General features: G+C 37.3%; 1 protein-coding gene and 1 long non-coding RNA gene across 11 annotated transcripts in view; both read left to right on the top strand.

Annotated features, from left to right (window-relative positions):
* Window positions 1-20746, top strand: part of LOC123976249 (collagen alpha-1(XIV) chain-like) — a 270666-nt gene that overhangs the window by 181692 nt on the left and 68228 nt on the right. The window lies entirely within an intron of this gene.
* LOC123976253 overlaps window positions 1403-20746 on the top strand; it is a 27456-nt gene continuing 8112 nt past the window's right edge. For both annotated transcript variants that reach the window (XR_006826298.1, XR_006826304.1), the window contains exon 1: window positions 1403-1523. This is a non-coding gene — a long non-coding RNA (uncharacterized LOC123976253). The remainder of the gene's footprint in view (window positions 1524-20746) is intronic.

The raw sequence follows: 20746 nt of genomic DNA on the forward strand, positions 1-20746 counted from the left end.
TTTTCAAAATGCCTGCAAGTATTATCCTTGCTGTACCAGATTCAAGCTTGAAAGTGAGATATACCGAAAGAGTTCAAGAGAACAGACGAGCAGGAGAGGAGAATGAGGTGGAGATCTCAGAGGATGAAGAGCATCACACTGATCCTGGGTCACAACAAGCAAGTAAGTCTGAAATTATGTTCTAAAAAGTAAGTTAATGTAATGGTTATTTAAAGATTTGATACAGAGTGTCTTGATGCTCTAATCTGGTGCCACGAGAGTCATTAATCTTATTGAGAGAATGACAACGAGTAACAAACTCCACAGAGTGGCCACTTTAAACTTCAAACAAGCATAATCAAAATGTTCTGTATGTATTTTGTCTCTGTAGGACCACAGACTCTAAAGAATCGTGTCAAAAGAAGGTGTTTTACTGCAGCGACTCTGGGAGTGATTTATCTTCTGATATTGGCTGGAGTCTTCATACGCTGTGAGGAATTAAGTTTTTAATCCAAATTATCCTAATGTCATGTTTTAAGTTTTTTCTCTCTGTTAGATAACAAAACAGTTGCATGCAACAGACATGCTTTTGGGGAAAAACACTGAAGTTAGTCAGCACCAGTTCATGCTCCTGTTACTCTGTGTAGAAGAGGAAGACAAACAGAATTTAACAACACTTGAAATACATAAATCATTTGCAGTTAGGTGAGCACTGCCGCAAAGATGTTAAATGTTGATGAATGTCACATATTTTTTTGCTGCAGCCCATCTAGTCAGTCTGTAGATGGGATTGAGCCTCAGCAGCGACAGATCATTCCAGATGTTTTGCCTGATAGGCTTGAATTTTTTGGATATGCAGAAAGATTTGATTGTTGTAGGTGTGTTTATCATGTTGTTGTGCTTCTCACCAGATATTTCAGTCACTTTGGAAAATGACCAGCTGCAGGCCAGATACAACAAACTGTACAACAACTACAGCGAGCTGCAGGGGAAAGTTTCAGGTAAAAAAGTTTTCAAACCAAATATGTGAATACCATAATACACAGCATCAACAAAGCATTTACGAAATACTAAGTTAAAATTACAGTTACTGGATGAATTAAAGCAGCTGAAGAACAAAAGTGAATGTGATGAACGTTTAAAAAACTACCCGTGAACACCAATTCACCTGATATAACTTGACCTTCACTACCATTAGTTTGAATTTGAATTATTTTATTCTGGAAGTGTATTGCTGTGTTTCTTTCTGTTACACATGAGATACAAAACTTAATTGTATTTATAGACTAAACAACAAGTGTTGGCAAGAAAGATCTTAAATTAAATAATAAACGTACAAGGCTTATTAATTTGACAGTACATGAAATCACATCCATCTTTTAAAATTCATTTGTCACGAAGGGAAGTGGTGTCCTGAAGGATGGAAGAGATTTGGATGCAGCTGTTACTTTAAATCCAATGAGAACAAGTCTTGGTCTGACAGCAGAAGTGACTGTCAAAGGAAAGGAGCAGATCTGGTGATCATAAACAACAAAGAGGAACAGGTGAGTGTGTTTGTTACCGAGTGTGTGATCTTAGATGTAGCTGCCAGTGATCTGTTACTTCTGTTTTTGACTTGTTGTCCTCATCAAATGAGTTTAACACAACGCTGACTAAACCAATACCAAAGTTTTTAAATCTGGTATCTATGGTGACAAACCAGTATTGATGTGTTTTATGCCAACCAGATTGGTTTGCCAAAGCTGAAGGGGAAGCTACCATACTGGAGCCTATAGATTATCAGCACATGTCCACAGTGTGTAATTACCTACACTGTCAGACAGACAAAAGTTAAGTACTGCAGGTTTAAAGTAAAACATCTGCCAAAAAAAATTTGGCAATAAAGTTTGTTATTGAAGGCTCTGTACTCTTTCAAAAGCTGGCTATACAGATGTTAATAACAACAGCTGTCACATCTAAGCTACTTCAATCAGCAGTATTATGAGATAATTCCTCTTGTACAAGGACAAAAATTATAAAACAATTGGGGAAGAACTGCAGAGATTTATAAGTGACTAAGGTGTGACACATCCCCGCATATCTGCCAAACTGTGTGAAAGCTGCACCTTTTCTATTATGCCTTCACGGACTAAACTTTCAACTTTAATCTCAGAAATGGTTAGATTTTTCCCGTCCCCTGCTCAGTAATTTAAGAAAAAAAATCTACAATGGCCCTAACATGCCATCGTAGCTTCCTGTGTTGACCCCGTCATATTTACTTGTCCTTTTGGTCCCACAAATTACTACAATGAAATTACTAAAAACGGAAAATTATTATGGACTGTCTTATACTAGGATTTCATCATTGGGCTGAACAAGGATGGAGATTCCTGGATTGGTCTACTGGCCATGGAAAAATGGACACAGACAAAACGGGTATGGGAATGGGAATGGGTGGACAGCTCGCCGCTGACAGAAACGTAAGACGTTTTAAAAATTTGTTTCTGTCACAATTCCATTTGTCACTAAACTAATTAAATTAAAACATGAAATAAAAACAAATACAGGTTATATTAATTTACAAAACTGAACAATAGGTTAAACAAGTCATTACCATTGTAATATTTATTCATTACTGATTAGGAATGGGGATGGAGACCCGGTTCTATAAGCAGGGTACCCCCAGGGTAAATTTAAGACTTTTAAAGACCTTTTTAATACCACATTTGTCACCACTCTTCATAGGCTTGATGCTGCTTATCTTCATTTTAGTAGACAGGTGGGCTGGCCAACTAGCTAAGCTAGCTCGCTTTCTGAAAACACGATGGTAATAAGGCTGATAATCGGAATGATCAATACACTATATACAAAATGTACAAAGCTTATTGTAAAAGTGGCTAAAATAAAAGATGACAGCACTATAACAAAAAACATTTTATAGATGCGACAGTTAATTATGACGTTACAGTATTTAATTAATCCTATGAAAGGACAAGAATGTATAAGACCTTTGTGAATGAAATTTCAATCCTTTTAGGCCTTATTTTAAGACTATTAAATTCAATGTTTTTTTAATACTTTTAAGACCCCGCTGGTACCCTGTATAATGACCTGGTTCCAAGTTTCTCAAAACCTGAAAAAATCAATAAGGTTTGAGCTTGTCAATACTGCTATCAAGTCTAGCAGGTCCTATAATGTAATGTTATGTCTCTCAAGACATTAAAGGATCTGCATTACATTATAAACTCAGCTGCTGGCTAAGTCTCTACCAGGTAGCATTACCTGCAAGCAGTGAATCAATATTAATAAAAATTAACAATCACCATCCCTAATACTAATAATAAAAATATGTGAAATCAGTGAAATCCAACAGCTTACTCCAAATTAAAAAACTGTCCTCCAGGTTCTGGGCAGCAGGATTGTCACACCAGCCCTGGATCCAATACACCGCATGCTGCAATCAACAAGGACAATGGACACAAAGCGGATTTTATGTTCTTAAGAACTGGATCTGTGAGAAATAGACTTGTTTTCATCTGAAGACCAAAGAAAGATGACAAGGATAAAATGTATTGCACATCCCATGGTGTTTCATGTGCATGAAACAGAGCAAATTCTTCATTTAATCTTGCTGCAAGTAATAATAAGATACTCTGCATGTGTGTTTTTCAGTTTGTTTTGGCATTTTAAGTTTCTTATCATCGTAGAACCATTCAAACCTAAACCAAAACTTGTCACGTAGTTCCGTCTACCAGACAGAACAAAAATAACTTTCCGGTCAATACATCACCTTTCCTGTGAGATGCATGTGTGTGAGAGTGCACTGTATGAGGAACCAGGAATGCAGCGATGCACATTTGTGTATGTGAGCACATACACCTGCTGTTGAGTGAAAAATGTGTATTTCCTCAATGGCATTGACAACAAGAATCTTTATTTTTCTGGATCAAATATACTTATTTATACACCTGTAGTTTATTTCTAAATTTGGATTAAGTTAAGTGGGGTTCTTTAATTAACAGTAACAAATGTGTTTGGTGTGCATCTGTGTTAGTAGCTTGTCCTGCTCTCACTTCCCCAACTCAAACAAGCTGACAGTGAAACAGTTCAGTAAGAGTTTCAGTTTTTCAAAATATCTGCTGCACCAGATTTAAGCTTGAATGTGAGATATACCAGAAGAGTTCAAGAAAACAGAGGAGCGGGAGAGGAAAATGAGATGGAGCCCTCAGAGGATGAAGAGCATCACACTGATCTTGGGTCACAAAAATGCAAGAAGTCTGAAATAATGTTGTAAAAGGGAAGTTGATATACATTTTTGTGTGGATATATTATAATTAGTTATTGAGTAAACCGATTATTCAATCAGTCATCATTCACAATGGTCCATTATCAAGTGTCCTGGTGCTGTAATCTGGTGCCACAAGAGTCAATATTCACATAGAAACTGCACAGTTCATAGTGGTCACTTAAAACTTCAAACAAGTATAATAAAAATGTTTTCTATGTATTTTGCCTCTGTAGGACCAAAGACTTTTTGGAATCGCATCAATCGAGTTTAATTTAATTTAGTGCTTTTCAAAGATACACAAATAAGCCCAGTAACATATAACATTGATGTTGATTTGAGTACGACTTTATACACAACACAGTTGATTTGAAGTACTTGGGAATGGGAATTGGTGCACGGATCACCGCTGACAGTTAGGTGATCACAACTGTGTCTGTCTGGTGTTAACGGTTTATTTAAAATATATATATAGTGTGAAAGTAAAACCACTGGTTCCAGCACCTAGTTGACCCTGCACTTCAGTATTTTACCACGTGAGGGCGCCTGCTGATTCGGACCTCTCTTTTCCAAAAAAGGTGAAAAATAGTACTTAAACTAAAACTAAAAAAATTGAGGTGTGAAATTCAAACTAATCTTTTTCAAACTCCTGTAACTTCTAATGTGTGGGGAAGTGGTGATGAACAAATAAGTTGGATACCCAGCAGAAACAAGAGATCTGGATCTGTGAGAAGTTGATGTCAAATGTGTCCCCATAATAACTATACATGAAATTAATAAAGTTATTGTGGGATTACTGTAAAGTCAAACCAAAAAAGTAAAAGGTAGGTTGTAGGTTTTGCATAGTTTGGTTCACTAAAGGGATTAATAATGTTTAATTAAGTTTGGTTGGGTTAAGATGTGATAATAATTTCACTGCTGACAAAAGTCACAGTAAAGCAAAGATGAGAGGTTAAAGACATTTACATGGTTGCAAAAACAGATTAATATAATAATAGTAATGAGGAATTAACGAATGTTCAACTATCTAGAAACAATGGTGGGAATATGATTTTTATTTTTACTCCATAAAAAACAAACTGGTTCCTGACTTAACACTAAACAGTTCAAGTGAAGATTCAATGTTGTTAAAGTGAAAGATCCAAGATAAGAACAACCATCGGCTTGCTAATCTGATACAGCACAAAACACAACTGATAAGTACTGCACACAAATGTTGCACAATTTTAACAACATGGTTCACTTCACTGCTCCAGAAAATTTACAAATAGTGAACAGACCTTTAGTGGAAACAGGCCTATATTTCTATAAACAGTATTACTTTTTTTGGATCTGCTGCAGGTTTATTTCCTGTTGTTGCTGTTGTCGTCAAACCCCCCCCAAAAAACTCAACAATTCCTCAAATGTTTTGAGATGACTATTGGTTAATTCATCGTCAAATCCTTTTCAATGTAAAATATCAGTATTTGCCTCATGAACGCAGTATCAATTAAGCTTTAACTGTGTTACATCATGTCATGTCATCAATCTAAGCTATGGGTTAAACAGGGTTTTTTGTATTTGGATATGTTTCAAAATGTAACTTTAGGAAAATAAGTTCTTTTTTTAATGTAGTAAAATCTTGTGGCTCTCTTGTCCCTTTCTTAGGGACCCCAGGGTCCTGCAGCTCCTACTGCTTTCAACACAAGCTAGGTGAAAACATGCTGAAATGTTTTGGAAAAACTTAAGATATCTAGCATCTGTATTTGAGGTTTGTCTTGCTGCTACTTCCTTTATGCCCTCTGTTTAAAAGCTGAAGTGAAATACAGCAGGAGAGACAAAAAGGCTGGCGGAGAAAAAGAGGAGAGCAACGTGGAGATCTATGAGAATGAAGACACTTTCGAACACATATTGATTATATTGATTTTGGTTCCCACAAAGTAGGTAATTATAAAATAATCTTAATGTTGTAATATCTTTGTGGCAGCTGGGATAGTCTCCAGCCCCCCACAACCCTACACAGGATAAACGGTTGGTGATGGATGGATGGAATCACTTTGCTGTGTCTTTGTCTGCTGTTCAGGTGCCTCAGCAAAATGTGCATGGTGCACATGTGGGAGGGAAGTGCAAACCGAGGCTGAACAAAGCAAGTTTGTGGTATTTTGGTGGAACTATGTTTCTAGCACAAAATTACTACTTGCCAATTTTTTATTGTTTTCAACAAGAGCAAATGTTCAGCAATAATACAATATTGCTTAAAATCTTAATGAACCATTTTCATTAAACTGAGTCAAATCAGCGGATGCCTTTAAAATTGCATAAAAAAATGACTGTGTGAGAAGGTCAGAGCATGTTGTCAGTAGAGCAGTCTGCTTCGATTACATAAATTAATCATTCTCAAACTATTGTTCACAGTTGCTATATTCGATATGAAAAACTTCAATTAATGAAATCTTTGCAGCTAACCGAAGGCAGCAGGACAGCCATGTTGATAAATCTGCAGCCTCATGATTTGAAAAGTGCCACATCAGGGCACAATGCCATTACGTACAACTATCCTGCATACTAGAGCAGTCTTAAAGTATTTATTAATCTCCACCCCCTCTGACCTGTGCCATTGCACATACATGAACCAAAATAGCAGATGTTCAGAGCAGGAACAGTCCAAGACCTACAACCTTGGGCTTGTATAACATAAGTATGGCACCAAGAGTCTCTATCCCTGTATTCCTAACCCATTTAAAGTCATCATGGTTGTTTCATTGCTCTATAGTCATCAGCACTGTATTGTTGCACTGCAGGCGAAAATCCTGCAGCAGCGCTCCATTTTAATTGTCAGAAAATTACTGTAAATGACACAGAAAGAGGGGGAGAGGAGGGCAGGATCCGATCCGTGAGACACTCCGATTGACATTCGTATATGGACTGATGCACATCTACTGCTACATAGAACAGAGGCTTGTTAAAGTTTCTGGGCAGAGACATAGTCATAATTGCGTTATTATGTACGAACCTCTGCTTGTAGTGTTCTTGGGTACTATTATCAGGCATGGTAGCAATAGCTACATACTGTCTAAACAAGCCAGCACCGACTAATGGAGTACACACTCATTGCGCAGGCTATGCAAGGCAGTGTTGTAGTTACATTGTATTAAACCGTGACAACTAGGCTCTTATAGACACTGCCCTCTGCAGTATTGCACATTCCCTTCTTTCCTCCATACTAACACGTGCACACAGAAACATTAACACACCACAAGACAAGTGTAAGCAGCCTGACCTGTGACACACAGTAGCCTAGCTCCAGTTGTGCTCGATGCCATTTTGCGGGTGAGAATAGGAAGAGGGCATCTGCCATGTTGGGGCCCCTATGCATAGAAATGGTTGAAATTGTGATTGTTAATCCACGGTGAAGTGAATAAATCCTGTTATACCTTTAAGAAGTCATTGTTTGTGGTTATTGTGCATGGTATTGTGACAACAGTTGGTTGAGACAGAGTATGGACTCACCCCTTCAGTGTTAGCCTATCATAAATAAATTATGTGTTATTATTGATAATTTATAGGTCAAAACCCTTTAGGAGACAATTTTGAGGTCTGGTTATTAGTCCCTGTACTTATTAATGTTAACTAATAATTTAAAATAGGAATATTGTATCAATATTTAGAGACTATATTTGATATTCAGCTTATAACCAAACCTGCCCCCTACGCTGAACCCCGAAATTCGTTCAGAAAAAACAGAAGTTGTAACAAATCTGTTTCCGTGGTTGGTTTTGATGCTACTTCCTTGATGTCCACCGCTTTAAAACTGCCACACGCAAAAAGAACCACACAGTGAAGATTGGGATCACTTCACTTAAGATCAGTTTTTTCACCTATCAAGATGTCTACAGACATTCAAGCACCAGTTTTGAGTTTAAATGTGAGATACAGCAGAGGAGACAAAAAGAACAGAGGAGAAATAGAGGAGAGCCACATGGAGATCTATGAGAATGAAGACACTTTGGAACACAGTCATATTGAGCTTGGGTCAAATGAAGTCAGTAAGTATAAAATAAGTGCACGTCTGATTAAATCCTGATTAATAACTTTATTATTCCATTAAATGTTTGTACAAAAGAATACTTTATCATTAGTACCAGTTAACTGTAGCACATGTTTATGGACTGGTCTGTGCCGTGGAGACTTTGAGACTCTGAAATGCAATTTAGTGACTGTTAAAATGGTGTAATTTTTTACTAAGCAGATAATAATTTGAAAAAGCCCCTTCAAATGTGCTCCATAAATATACGTTTTACTGTCCTTTGTCTCTGTAGCACAAGTCACTCAGAACAATCATTCAGCTGTTAAAAGAAGCCGTTTCAGAGCTGTGATTCTGGGAGTGCTGTATCTTCTGATATCGGCTGGGATCTTCATGCGCTGTGAGGATTTGCTTTTTACCATATCTACATTTTTTCTTCTGACAGTTTGGTAGTTTTTTTCATCTTGTAATCCTCTTTGCTGTGTCTTTGTTTGCTGTTTGGTTACCCCACGGAAAGTGCAAACGTAAGCTGAACAAAGTGAGTTGGTGGTATTTTGTTTGGAATTCGGTCTTAAACCTCACTAAGAACAGATGTCTCAGAACCAAGCCCGTTTCTGATGAGGTTAAAGCAGGTTTGTCAGTAGAGCACTCTGCTTTGATTACATAAATTCATTATTTTTATACTACGGTTCAAAACCGCTATGTACTGCACTTTAGTTCATTACATCTGTGGAGCTCCCTGACGGCAGCAAGACAGACATGTTGATAAATCTGCAGTCTCTGATTTGAGAAGTGTCAAGTCAGGGCACTGTGCCATTACGTACAACAATGCTTTGCGTTAGCTTCATTAAATCAACTCCAGATGACACCAGGCTGCTAAAAAATAATCGCACACACACACTGATCAGTTATAAGAGTGCCTTCTTTTCAACCTTGCCTCAGCATCTTGATGCAAATGTATAGTGCTGTGTGTTCCATCTCGTGCCACTATTCACGAGTCCATTCAGACAACATTATGATTTCATATAAATGTATTTTACCTCTCCATTTGGTGAGCTCTTGTTGTCATGCTCCACTGTGATTGGCTCAGCTATTCTAGAGCTACTATGGCAATCTGAAAGTATTTATTAATCTCCACACCTTCATTGATTTGTGCTGCCCATACATGAACCAAAATAATAAGTGTGCTCAAAGCTAGAAAAGTCCAAGTTAAACGACTTTGCCCTTGTGAGATTCAAATAGGGCCCTAAGAATCTCTATTTTATTGTTTTTCTTTATTGCCGTTTTGCTTTTCAGATCTCGCCTGACAATATTTCATGGACTTGAATGTGAAAGCAAAGAGCAAAAATACTCCGGTATCCTGAATTAGTTCATGTTGTTAATCTTTTTTTTTTTTGTTACGTTTCTTTTCTTTCCAGATATTTTTGTGACATTGGAAACACAAAATTTGCAGAAAGAAAGAGACCAGCTTAATATCAGTCTGAAACAGTTGCAAACTAGAAACATCAATCTCACCGAAGAGAGGGACGGGCTACAGACCAGATTTAACATCCTGAGCAAGAACTACAGCCAGATAGAAAATGAACGAAGTAAGCTGAAGGCAGGTGAGTGGCTGTTAAACAGATCTTTTTATTTTTTTGTCAATCTGACATTAGTATGACTACTGTATATATTTTTGTTCTGTTTTGCTTTTCATATCTCACCTGCCAGATCTGTAGAAGTTCATGTCAAAAGTGCTATGCCACTTTTGACCTGTGAGAGTTGGTTAACACAGGCTCCCAATCCTGTGACTTTGTATATCAGGCAGCTTTTGAAGTACTTCATTACACACAAGCCATGTACTGTTAGCTAAGCAGTCCTTCAAAGCGCTTCTAAAAATCTTATGAATATCACAAACACGGTAACTCTATGGCAACATCACTTCTTGCAGAGAAGCTCAGTCTGTATCACTCCAGCTGCTAATAAAGAAATGACAACATAGTGTTTGGGTACTTGACTTTAAGGGAGTCCCTTCTGCTGTATGTACATTAGTAACACTAAAGAGTATGTGCATTTTTTTTAAGTGGTTATCAATAGGGCTGCGATAAATCGTTTACAACTATGCTCCATCGTTTATATCGTTATGTCGCAGATTCCACACTTTACAGTAATATTTTGGTGAGGGAACGGCCCTATGCACCGCGGAGAAGTTAGCTTTACATTGGAATTGGACATCCCCCGAATGTTTAACATAAAACAAATATCCAACTTGAAACTAACTTGACGTTCTTCCACACGTGTAACTATCCAGCAGTTCCAACTATGATGTGCGTTTCAGTCAGGTAACGTTAAATCAGAATCAGCTTTATTTGCCAATGTCTATGAAGATTCTCAGTCATCCAGGTCATCGTTACCAAACGAAGGTTAAAGTCAAGGGCAACTGGACTTGGTTGAAGATACTGGAAGACGTTTCGTCCCACATCCAAAGGACTTCTTCAGTTCTGACTGACTGGCAGGGAAACTCAGCTATTTATCTAGCATCTGTCTTAGTGTGTTCTTGGGTTTAAAAAAGATACTGGTCCACCCCAAAGACCGCACACCCAAACACAAGAAAAGCAATCTAGTGTATGCGGTCCAATGCAGTGAGGAATGCACAGACCTGTATATTGGTGAGACTAAACAACCACTACACAAACGCATGGCTCAACACAGAAGGGCCACCTCCTCAGGTCAAGACTCTGCAGTCTACTTACATCTGAAGGACAGAGGACACTCGTTTGAGGACCACCAGGTGCACATTTTAGACAGAGAAGATGGATGGTTTGAAAGAGGTGTCAAGGAAGCATCTACACCAGGGTTGAGAAGCCGTCATTGAACAGGGGAGGGGGTCTACGCCACCACTTATCCCCCACTTACAATGCTGTCCTTTCATCACTTCCCAGGAAACTCAACAAACGTAACCTACTGACCTCAGGTGAAGATGCCAACGATGGTTGTTCAGTCTTGGCCACCGGTAGTCCTCACGACTGTAACGACTGTCGTTACAGCAACCAAGAACACAAACGAACCAGCGGTATCGATGACCCTGGCAAACGACCCCACTGAGGTTAAATAGCTGAGTTTCCCTGCCAGTCAGTCAGAACTGAAGAAGTCCTTTGGATGAGGGACGAAATGTCTTCCAGTATCTTCAACCAAGTCCAGTTGCCCTTCATTTTAACCTTCGTTGGACTTTATTTGCCGAGTATGTGTGCACATACATGCTCACGATGTGCTTAATCATACAATTAAACAATAATATAAAATAAGATGAATGATTTGCACATACATCTTACTTTATAGTTTGCCAAGACATGCTATTGTTGTGATGTTAGCTATAGCAGCAGTAGAGCTGTGAGTGTTGCTGTCTGGAGCTGCTGTGCTGCTCTGGGACTGTGGTTGTTACATTACTTGCTGTGTCGTTCATTCTATCATAGTATTTGTCATGATGTTTGATTTCTCCAGAATCACTTACCCAACCTTTATAATGCAGAGAAATATCCTGAGTTCCATTTGGAAATGCCATATTTCAATGAATTAACAAAAAAATTTTCTATATCGGGATATATATCGTTATTGGGATATGAAATGACCCATATCGGCATATAATTTTTTTGCCGTATCGCACAGCCCGAGTTGTGATTGTTAAACCCCATTTAATTATGTTTACTGTTAAATGTCATAGCTTGTAGTTGCAGCTAGTTAACATAACTAATATATGGGTTGATTAGATATTGGCAAGCAAATAATACATTTTTCATCTACACAGACATTTTTAAAGAAATCACTTGTTTAGTATTAATGTGCTCCTACTGTGAATAATAGGTAATAATATTTAAAGGCCAGTCAGAAGCCAAAAAAGAGGAATTCCAGATTTGACTGTCAGCGATATTTACTAAAACAACAATTAACTTGACACTATTTTTTTACTTTAAATCTTGTAACAGGTATAATCAGCTTTTTGCTTTGTTTCTGTTCTCATATTTTTGTCACCTTAGAAAAAATATATTTGGAGCAACAAATTGAGAGTTTCGTGAGGAAATGTGAAGGTAAGAATGATTGTTAAACCAACATCTATTGATTCTTGTCAATCCGACGTTAACTTGACTTTTTTCGTTTTTCTCCCAATATGGAATTGCTGGTTTGTCTCCCACTGAAGGCTACCATTGGCCCTTCTATAACTATCATTCCCCACTGTAGGCAGATCTATACTTTGTAAATTTTTTGCCATTATGTGATAGGTAATTGGATATAAAGGAAATGAGGGAGAGAGTTAGGGGCACCACGCAGAAAACAGCTGGAGATAGTATTTCTCTTTCTAGAACAATCTTTTGAAACTAACAGTCTAAAGCCAGTGGCTCAGTAAATATTTAGGCACAGCAGTGCTTTGAGCTAAATGCTCATGCTAGTATGTGAACGTACTGACAATGACAATGCTAATGTTAAGGAGTAATGATGTTTAGAAATGGTATAAAATCCATCCAAGATATGTTGAAATATTTGTTTAGACCAAAGTGGTACATCAACAGACTGATTGACACTGCCTTTAATAGAGGTGAATTAAGAAAGATTTAAACCAACATGTACAAATAGTATTTCACTAACGTTTATTAAGCATTATCAATATTGCTTTAGACAAGAAAGAATTTAAATATTTAACAAGTTTCAAATTAAAAATAACACTGAAACATCCTGTAACATAAGTTTATGAGAACAAGAAACTTGAACCTGAAATCGACCCAGTACAAAAGTGTGCTGCAGTTTACATTGATTTTGAGGACATAAGCCACGTGTATTAAGTTCCTGATTTACTGAGGCAGCAGCTCATTCTGAAGGACCCCTGGATGCACCTGAAATTAATCCACCCTGGAAGTAAAGGAGTGCTCAGAAGGTTCAAATGTGGGACCACAACTAGTGTCTTCAGAGCCAGAACTGTCTAAGATCTTAAATGTTGTGCTTGTGTGATTTGTTTGACAATAAAGTCTCTATTTCACTTTCGCCTTTTTTGGTGTGATTTGCATGATTTTCTTGCGAATAATAGCGATCAATCGCATTTTTATGCTCAAAATTGAATAATGAAAATTATATATATATACATTTTTTTTTAGGGCTGGGCACATATGCATATACAGTAATAGAAATGCCGCCCTTTGAAAGGAGGTTTTAATCCACACGAACATTATTACCATTAAACTACCCGCTTTGCATCTGCCTCGGACATCTCGTCTTCCCACACTCACATCTACACCCCCCTCTGGTCTTTCACAGCAAAGACACCAGCTTGCCCCTCCTCTCTTTGTCTTTCTCCCCCGTCGGCTTTTTTACAAAACCATCCACCCGGTATCATCTTCCATCACGATGTTTCATTGGAGGCATTTTGGAGACATCGCCCTACACTAAATGAGACCTTTACATAATCTGGATCCATTGTTCTCAAATTATGGATCATGACCCCACATGGGGTCGCTAAAAAATTTTACGCAGGAAAGTTATGTACATAGTTTTATTTTATCTGCTTCCATTTTTTTGGTTCAATTTGTACTGTGTGGTGAGATTCTGGCATATGTAACACACCAAAAACAGCTTTAAACAAGTCCAGGGATTCAACATTTGCATTTTGGTGTTGCAAAGTGATAAAATCTAAAGTAATTACTATTATTGTCATTTGTTTATTAACATATTATATTACATTATTTATAATTTGGCTATCAATTTAATAGGCTTTAAACAGAGTGTGGGGAAATTTGCACTTGAGAAAAAAAACTGGACACAGCGGAAACAATCCACACAATATTTTTATTAAAATACAACTTGCTTCCTGACTCAATACTGAACAGCTGAAGTGAAGATATATGTTATATGGTATACCGACATCATCATGTTTGCACAGATCAGCCTATCAACAGTGAAGAACATGTTCTGATGTCAAACATGGCTACGATAACAAAGACCAGCAGCTTGCTAATCTGATGCAGCACAAAAAATCACACGGAACTATTAGTAATACAAATGTTGCACAACTTTAACAACACAGTTCATTGCACTGCTCCAGAACAGACAATTTTAAAATAGTGAACTGTGCCTTTATTTCCTTTAACTGAGGAGAGGACCATGCTATAGAGACATGCTTACATTTCTATAAACACAACGGTTTACATTATATTGAAGTAAGACTGCTCTTTTTTCTAATCTGCTGCAGTTTGATTTCCTGTTGTTGCCGTTTACCCTGAACACAAACTCAACATTTCCTCAACATAAACACAAATGTTTTGAATCTTATCTTGGCCTTAGGAATTCAGTATCCATTAAGCTATAGTTGTGTTGCCAAGAACTGTGAGCTGTCATGTCACCAGTCTTATCTATGGCATACTAAACAGGGTCTTTAATACAGTGATATCAATATTAATTTCTTCTATGTATTTGTTTGAAAATTTAACTATTTGAAAAAAAAAAAAAGTTTGTTTTTTAAGGTGAAATGTTCTACAATCTTGTGGCACACTTGGCCCCTCGTTAGGGACCACAGGGTTCTGCAGCACCCGCTGCTTTCATCACAAGATAGGTGAAAAAATGCTGGAGTCTATTGCAGATTGGAAAATATGTCCGGCAAAAAATAGAAGTTGTCTTAATCTGTATTTGTGGTTTATCTCGCAGCTACTTCCTCCATGCCCACAGTTTAAAAGCTGCCACATGCACAGAGAAACACAACTTTCGATAATCAAGATGTCTACAGACATTCATGCACCAGATCTGAGTTTGAAGGTGAGATACAGCCGAGAAGACAACGGAGGAGAAAAAGAGGAGAGCAACGTGGCCATCTATGAGAATGAAGACACTTTGGAACACAGTTATTCTGATTTTGGGTCCAATGAAGTCAGTGAGTATAAAATGACAACGTTTGTCCACATTTGATTAAATCCTGATCTATCACTGCTTATTCCATTTAATGTTTGTACAAATGAATACATTATCCTCAGTCCCAGTTAACTTCAGCAAGTGTTTGCCGTGGAAATGTGTGCTACTTAAGTTTAAAGGTTGTAATATTCTTACTAAGCAGAAAATAATTTGAAAAAAACACTTCAAACTCACTCCCTGACAACACGTTTTACTTCACTTTGTCTCTGTAGGACCAGTCACTCAGAACAATCTTTCAGCTGTCAAAAGAAGCTGTTTCAAACCTGGGATTCTGGGAGTGCTGTGTCTTCTGATATCAGCTGGGATCTTCATGCGTTGTGAGGATTAGCTTTTAACGTATAAAGCTATATTTTTATTTAAATACACCAATGGTGTATTTCTCGTTAACACACAACGTTATTATAATATGTAAAATAAGGGGAACAATCTGAGCATATAATTGATCCCAGAAACCTGGTTAAAAAAGATGTTGCAATTGCAATATATTTAGTGTTTATGAAACTGATTGTGCTGTGTGCCAAAAGTCGTATGTTCTTTGCAAAGAAATGTATGTAATAGAGAAAAACTGCAAACAGAAAGACAGAAAGGCACCTACCTTTTCTGGTTCAGGGAAAATTCTTGTCTGCTCTGGTGTTTATTAAATACTGTGTTTTCTGTATTATCATGTTTTATTTGACCTAAAATGCGTTCTAGATTCTTCATTGTTTTTTTTCTGAAATGTGTTTTTTTCTGTTTTTTTAAAATACCGTGTTTTCTTTTTTCTGGTGTTTTGTTTTTTTTGGGGGGGGGGGGGGGGGGGGGGTTGTGATCTTGTAATGTCTTTGCTGTGTCTTTGTCTGTTGCTGTTTGGGTGCCCCAGCAAAGTGTGCATGGTGCACAGGTGGAAGGAAAGCGCAAACACAAGCTGAACAAAGCGAGTTGGTGGTATTTTGGAGTAAATTGGGTGTTACACATATCACAGAGAACAGACATCTCAGAACCAAGTCTGTTCCTGATGAGGTTAAAGCAGGTTTGTCAAAAGCACAATTTGCTTGAGTGCTTGAAGTGGAAAAAAATAGGTACCAGCACTCATTAGATGCCTTTAAAACTGCATCAAAAATGACTTTCTAATAAGGTTAAAGCAGGTTTGCCTGTAACAAATAAATAAAGGAGTGATATATTTTATAATTATCTGTGGTTGACAGCTGCTACAAACTGTACGAAAAAATATTTATTAGCAGCGCACTAATGGGTGTCCTCCAAATGGAGGAAACGTGATGCAGCACCATTTAGACTGCCACACATGCTAGGAAATTAGCAAAGTTTTAAATAGGTATACTTCAGTTTTAATAATAACCAGGGTTTGGAACTATTTCACTGAATGTATCATGACTTTCCATATACTGGTGCCCCACCGCATGCAGCTAGTTCCCCTCTGATAGCTTGATTTCTCCACTGGCTGGGATAGTCTCACTTCTAAAATCAAATGTCTTTGTTCATGTTTGTTCAGATGAGCTGACTTTAAGAAGGAAAGGCTCAACAGTTACTTCAAACATGCCCTGTCTTTTTTTGTTGTGGTTGTCACCAGATTTTTCAGTCATTGTGGAAAACAACCAGGTTCGCAGTTATAAGACACATCATGAAAGCGATAAGACCCTTTATTACAACCTGAACCGTTACTGTCTGGTACAGGGGAATGAAAACCAAACACGGGGGAACATTACAGGTGAGAAAAGTTTAAAAAGAAAAGCTTTGTTGCTTTATTACTTTGTCATTAAATTATTTGAAATCTGTCTCTAACGCACCTCACTGAAAATAAGTTGTTTCTTGAAGGATGGATGAGATTTCGATGCAGTTGTTATTACAAATCTACTGAGATGAAAAACTGGACAGCCAGCAGGACAGACTGTCAGAAGAGAGGAGCAGATTTAGTGATAATAAGCACCAGAGAGGAACAGGTGAGTGTCTCTCTGTTAACGTGTTTGTGCATTATGTAAGTCTGTGCATGTACAGTATGTCTGTGTTTTTGTGGGAGCTTACAAGCTGTATGTCTGTGATTTCCACCCAGGGGGGAATTCTACCCTAAGTGGTTTACTGATTTAAAAAGCAGAAATTATGATTTCAACATATCATATATTTGTGTTAAGGACAAACGTACTTATACTTACTAAGTTCTTATCCATAGTCAGTATATAACCTACATTAGATGGCCAGACTGGAGATGCAGACAGGAAAACCAGCACAGGAGCTAAGCAATGTACTGCTGTGACTGCAGCAACAAAGCCACCAGACTCAATCAAAAACCCTTTAGCATGGACTGCAAATGAGAATTCGTTATTTATATATCACAGCAATGTCTGATAATGTTTGTTGTCACTGACCAGCAAAGAACTTTTCACTGTGGTATTTTGTTTTTTTTATTTCTACCAAACCAGGGAGAATTTCTTTCCATCAGAGATTTTCAAAACTTTAATTTACTACCATATAAACACATTGTCCCTGCAATGGATTGGCGACCTGTCCAGGGTGTACCCCGCCTTTCGCCCGATGTCAGCTGGGATTGGCTCCAGCCCCCCGCGACCCTGTTGACGATGGATGGATGGATGGATGGATAAAAACTATTGTATGATCAGAGAAATAATTATCATCTCTTCTGCAAAATGATCAGGATTTTGTCAGAGAGCTGAGTAAACATGGAGCTTCCTGGATCGGTCTGAAATCGGTGAAAAACAGTTGGAAGAACAAATGGGAATGGGTGGACGGATCAACACTGACATATACGTGAGAATTTTCTTTTTAAATCATGGTTTATCAGAGTCAATGTTTAGAGATAATAGTTGGATGAAAACAAAAATGAATAATAATGATTAATAAAAATATGATAATTTTATGAAGTAATATAAGTTGAAAACATGTTAATACAATATTTAATATATTTATTTTAAAATATCACAATGTGAGTCCGATGGTGTTCAGATAATGATAATCACTGAACAATTCAACAAATGGTTTCAACTTGACATCAATCCAACATGCTGTGTGTGGTGTCTAGCTGTTGGAGTAAAAATGAATTATTTTGTATAAATTTGTTCTGAATCCCTGTACACAATCTAAATCTGAAGATTTTAAATTATTTGTTCCACCACATTCTGAAATTGAATTTTGGTTTGCATTTAAGAAATCAAAAGCCAGAGAGGTGCAAGCTGCAGATCTAGGCTCTTTATAGCTCAGTATTATGAACTTGCAGTCTACTGTTCCACCACATGACACCAACATGTTCATATCAAACCTCCTCTGTGCTGCCCTATCCACTGAAAGCTGAACATGCTGAAAAAACAAACAGCTCAAATATATTTATAGCCTGACTTTGGAATCAACAAAATCTCATTTCACTTTCTGAAACTCTTCTTCTGTGGTGTACATACCAGTTGAAAGACAAACTATATATGAAGCTCAAGAGGAGTGTCTGTCCAGAATTAATTTTATGAACTGAACTGCATGCACAATCTTATATCAATAATCCCATGTGTTTTGTTTACTCTGTTCTACAGGGCCTGGCAAGTAGGTATGAATGTAAACGCTGTGAATGGGTCCAAAGCATATATTAGTCTGAAAGGATCATGGAAACACAACAACACAGGATCCAATCAATGGATCTGTGAGAAACCGATGTTTTGATTGCAACCATTATTCAGAAGTGCTTTTGCATGCCCAAATGTTCATGATTTTACAAAAAAACAATGTTAGAGGTAACACTCATACTGACTTCCTTGCTGTTCTCACAGTAGTGAAGTGAAAATGCACCGTTTGTCCTAAGGGGTAACGCTGGAGAAAGGTCATAGTGTCCAAAATAAATAAAGGCTCATTTAGTGTGGTTAACGAAGTTTATTTTACATTTACCGTGCTCCGAGTTTTTTGGGGGTTTTTTTTGCATTTGCTCAGTATGCCTCCTTGATAACATTTTAATATACAGTTATAGAAATGCCCTTACAACCTGGCATCTGGACCTGGCACCTGTCAGAAAATCTAAATAGGATCTACAGAAAATCTAGAAATGTGGTTCTCAAATTTTGGTTCATGCCCCCACATGTGGTCACCAAATGAATTTGAGCCAGAAGATAAAAAAAATATATAAATTATCTGCTCGAGTACCTTTTTTGGTGCAAGATACTGTGCTGACATAATGTAATTTTGAATAGACAATAAATTAAGACACATCCTTAAACAAGGTATCCTGACAGAGTAGCTATTTGGGAAAAGGTGTACCTTAACTACTGGGCTACCAGAGGTGCCCCAATAATTAGTTTTTTTATAAACACATTCATTTTATTCTTAGTCTATCAAAAAGTTTCATAAACCATGTAAACATTCAACTACAGTTAACAGTTATCTGTAGTTTGTTTTTTATCAAAATGTAGACAAATATTCAAGCTGCGCCACATCTGAGTTTGAATTAAGAGTTAAAGCATCTGTGAATAAGAATTAAATGTCTGTGGCAAGAAATGTGTCCATGTCAAAATTTGGTTTTCTAACTGAAGTATGTTAGTGCGAGAGTGAAGACGATTAGATAAGTCTTGTTTCTAGGAATGCAGAAAAAAAATGATGAACAAGGAAGGAAGTGAGGTTAGCACGGCAAACTGTTATTTCCAAATAAGAAGAAAAAAGAGAGAGGTTGAACCTTTACAAATATTCATAACTGTATGGTGGCTTCCGAGCTACAAAAACAATATTTAAAAAGTGAACTCAAAGTAAAGAAACAACAGCATTTTGGAAAACATTTAAAAACAGAAAATGTAGGAAGCTACTATTGACACATTGTTTTTTCATACCATGTATACACTGTTGTAAATAAATGCAACAGTATTAAATTGAAGGTAAGGATGGCGACAGTGAAGTGCTTGGCGCTTTAGTGTTATTTGTGTGATCACCAACCAAGCCCTGACAGGTCTTAAAGGGACATAACCATGAGGGAATAAAATAAAGAAAGAGTGAGCTCTACATCATCTTAAAAGCTCAAGCTGCCAACTGGATCAACACCGTTCCCAAAACCACACAACTTCACTAAATCTTATACTTTCCCCATCAACATTAGGCACGGATATCAATGCAGTAAACATAACTTTTCAAAAACCTCACTTTCCATTGTTGATTATAGGCCAACAACATCTGTGTGGTGTGTTTCTTGTTAACACACAAAGTTATTATAATATGTAAAATAAGGGGAACAATCTGAGCATATAATTGATCCCAGAAACCTGGTTAAAAAAGATGTTGCAATTGCAATATATTTAGTGTTTATGAAACTGATTGTGCTGTGTGCCAAAAGTCGTATGTTCTTTGCAAAGAAATGTATGTAATAGAGAAAAACTGCAACAAGAAAGACAGAAAGGCACCTACCTTTTCTGGTTCAGGGGAAATTCTTGTCTGCTCTGGTGTTTATTAAATACTGTGTTTTCTGTATTATCATGTTTTATTTGACCTAAAATGCGTTCTAGATTCTTCAGTTTTTTTCTGAAATGTGTTTTTTCTGTTTTTTTAAAATACTGTCTTTTCTTTTTTCTGATGTTTTTTTTTTTGGGGGGGGGGGGGGGGTT

The sequence above is a fragment of the Micropterus dolomieu genome, linkage group LG09 (assembly GCF_021292245.1).
Source record: "Micropterus dolomieu isolate WLL.071019.BEF.003 ecotype Adirondacks linkage group LG09, ASM2129224v1, whole genome shotgun sequence".
NCBI classification, from domain to species: domain Eukaryota; kingdom Metazoa; phylum Chordata; class Actinopteri; order Centrarchiformes; family Centrarchidae; genus Micropterus; species Micropterus dolomieu.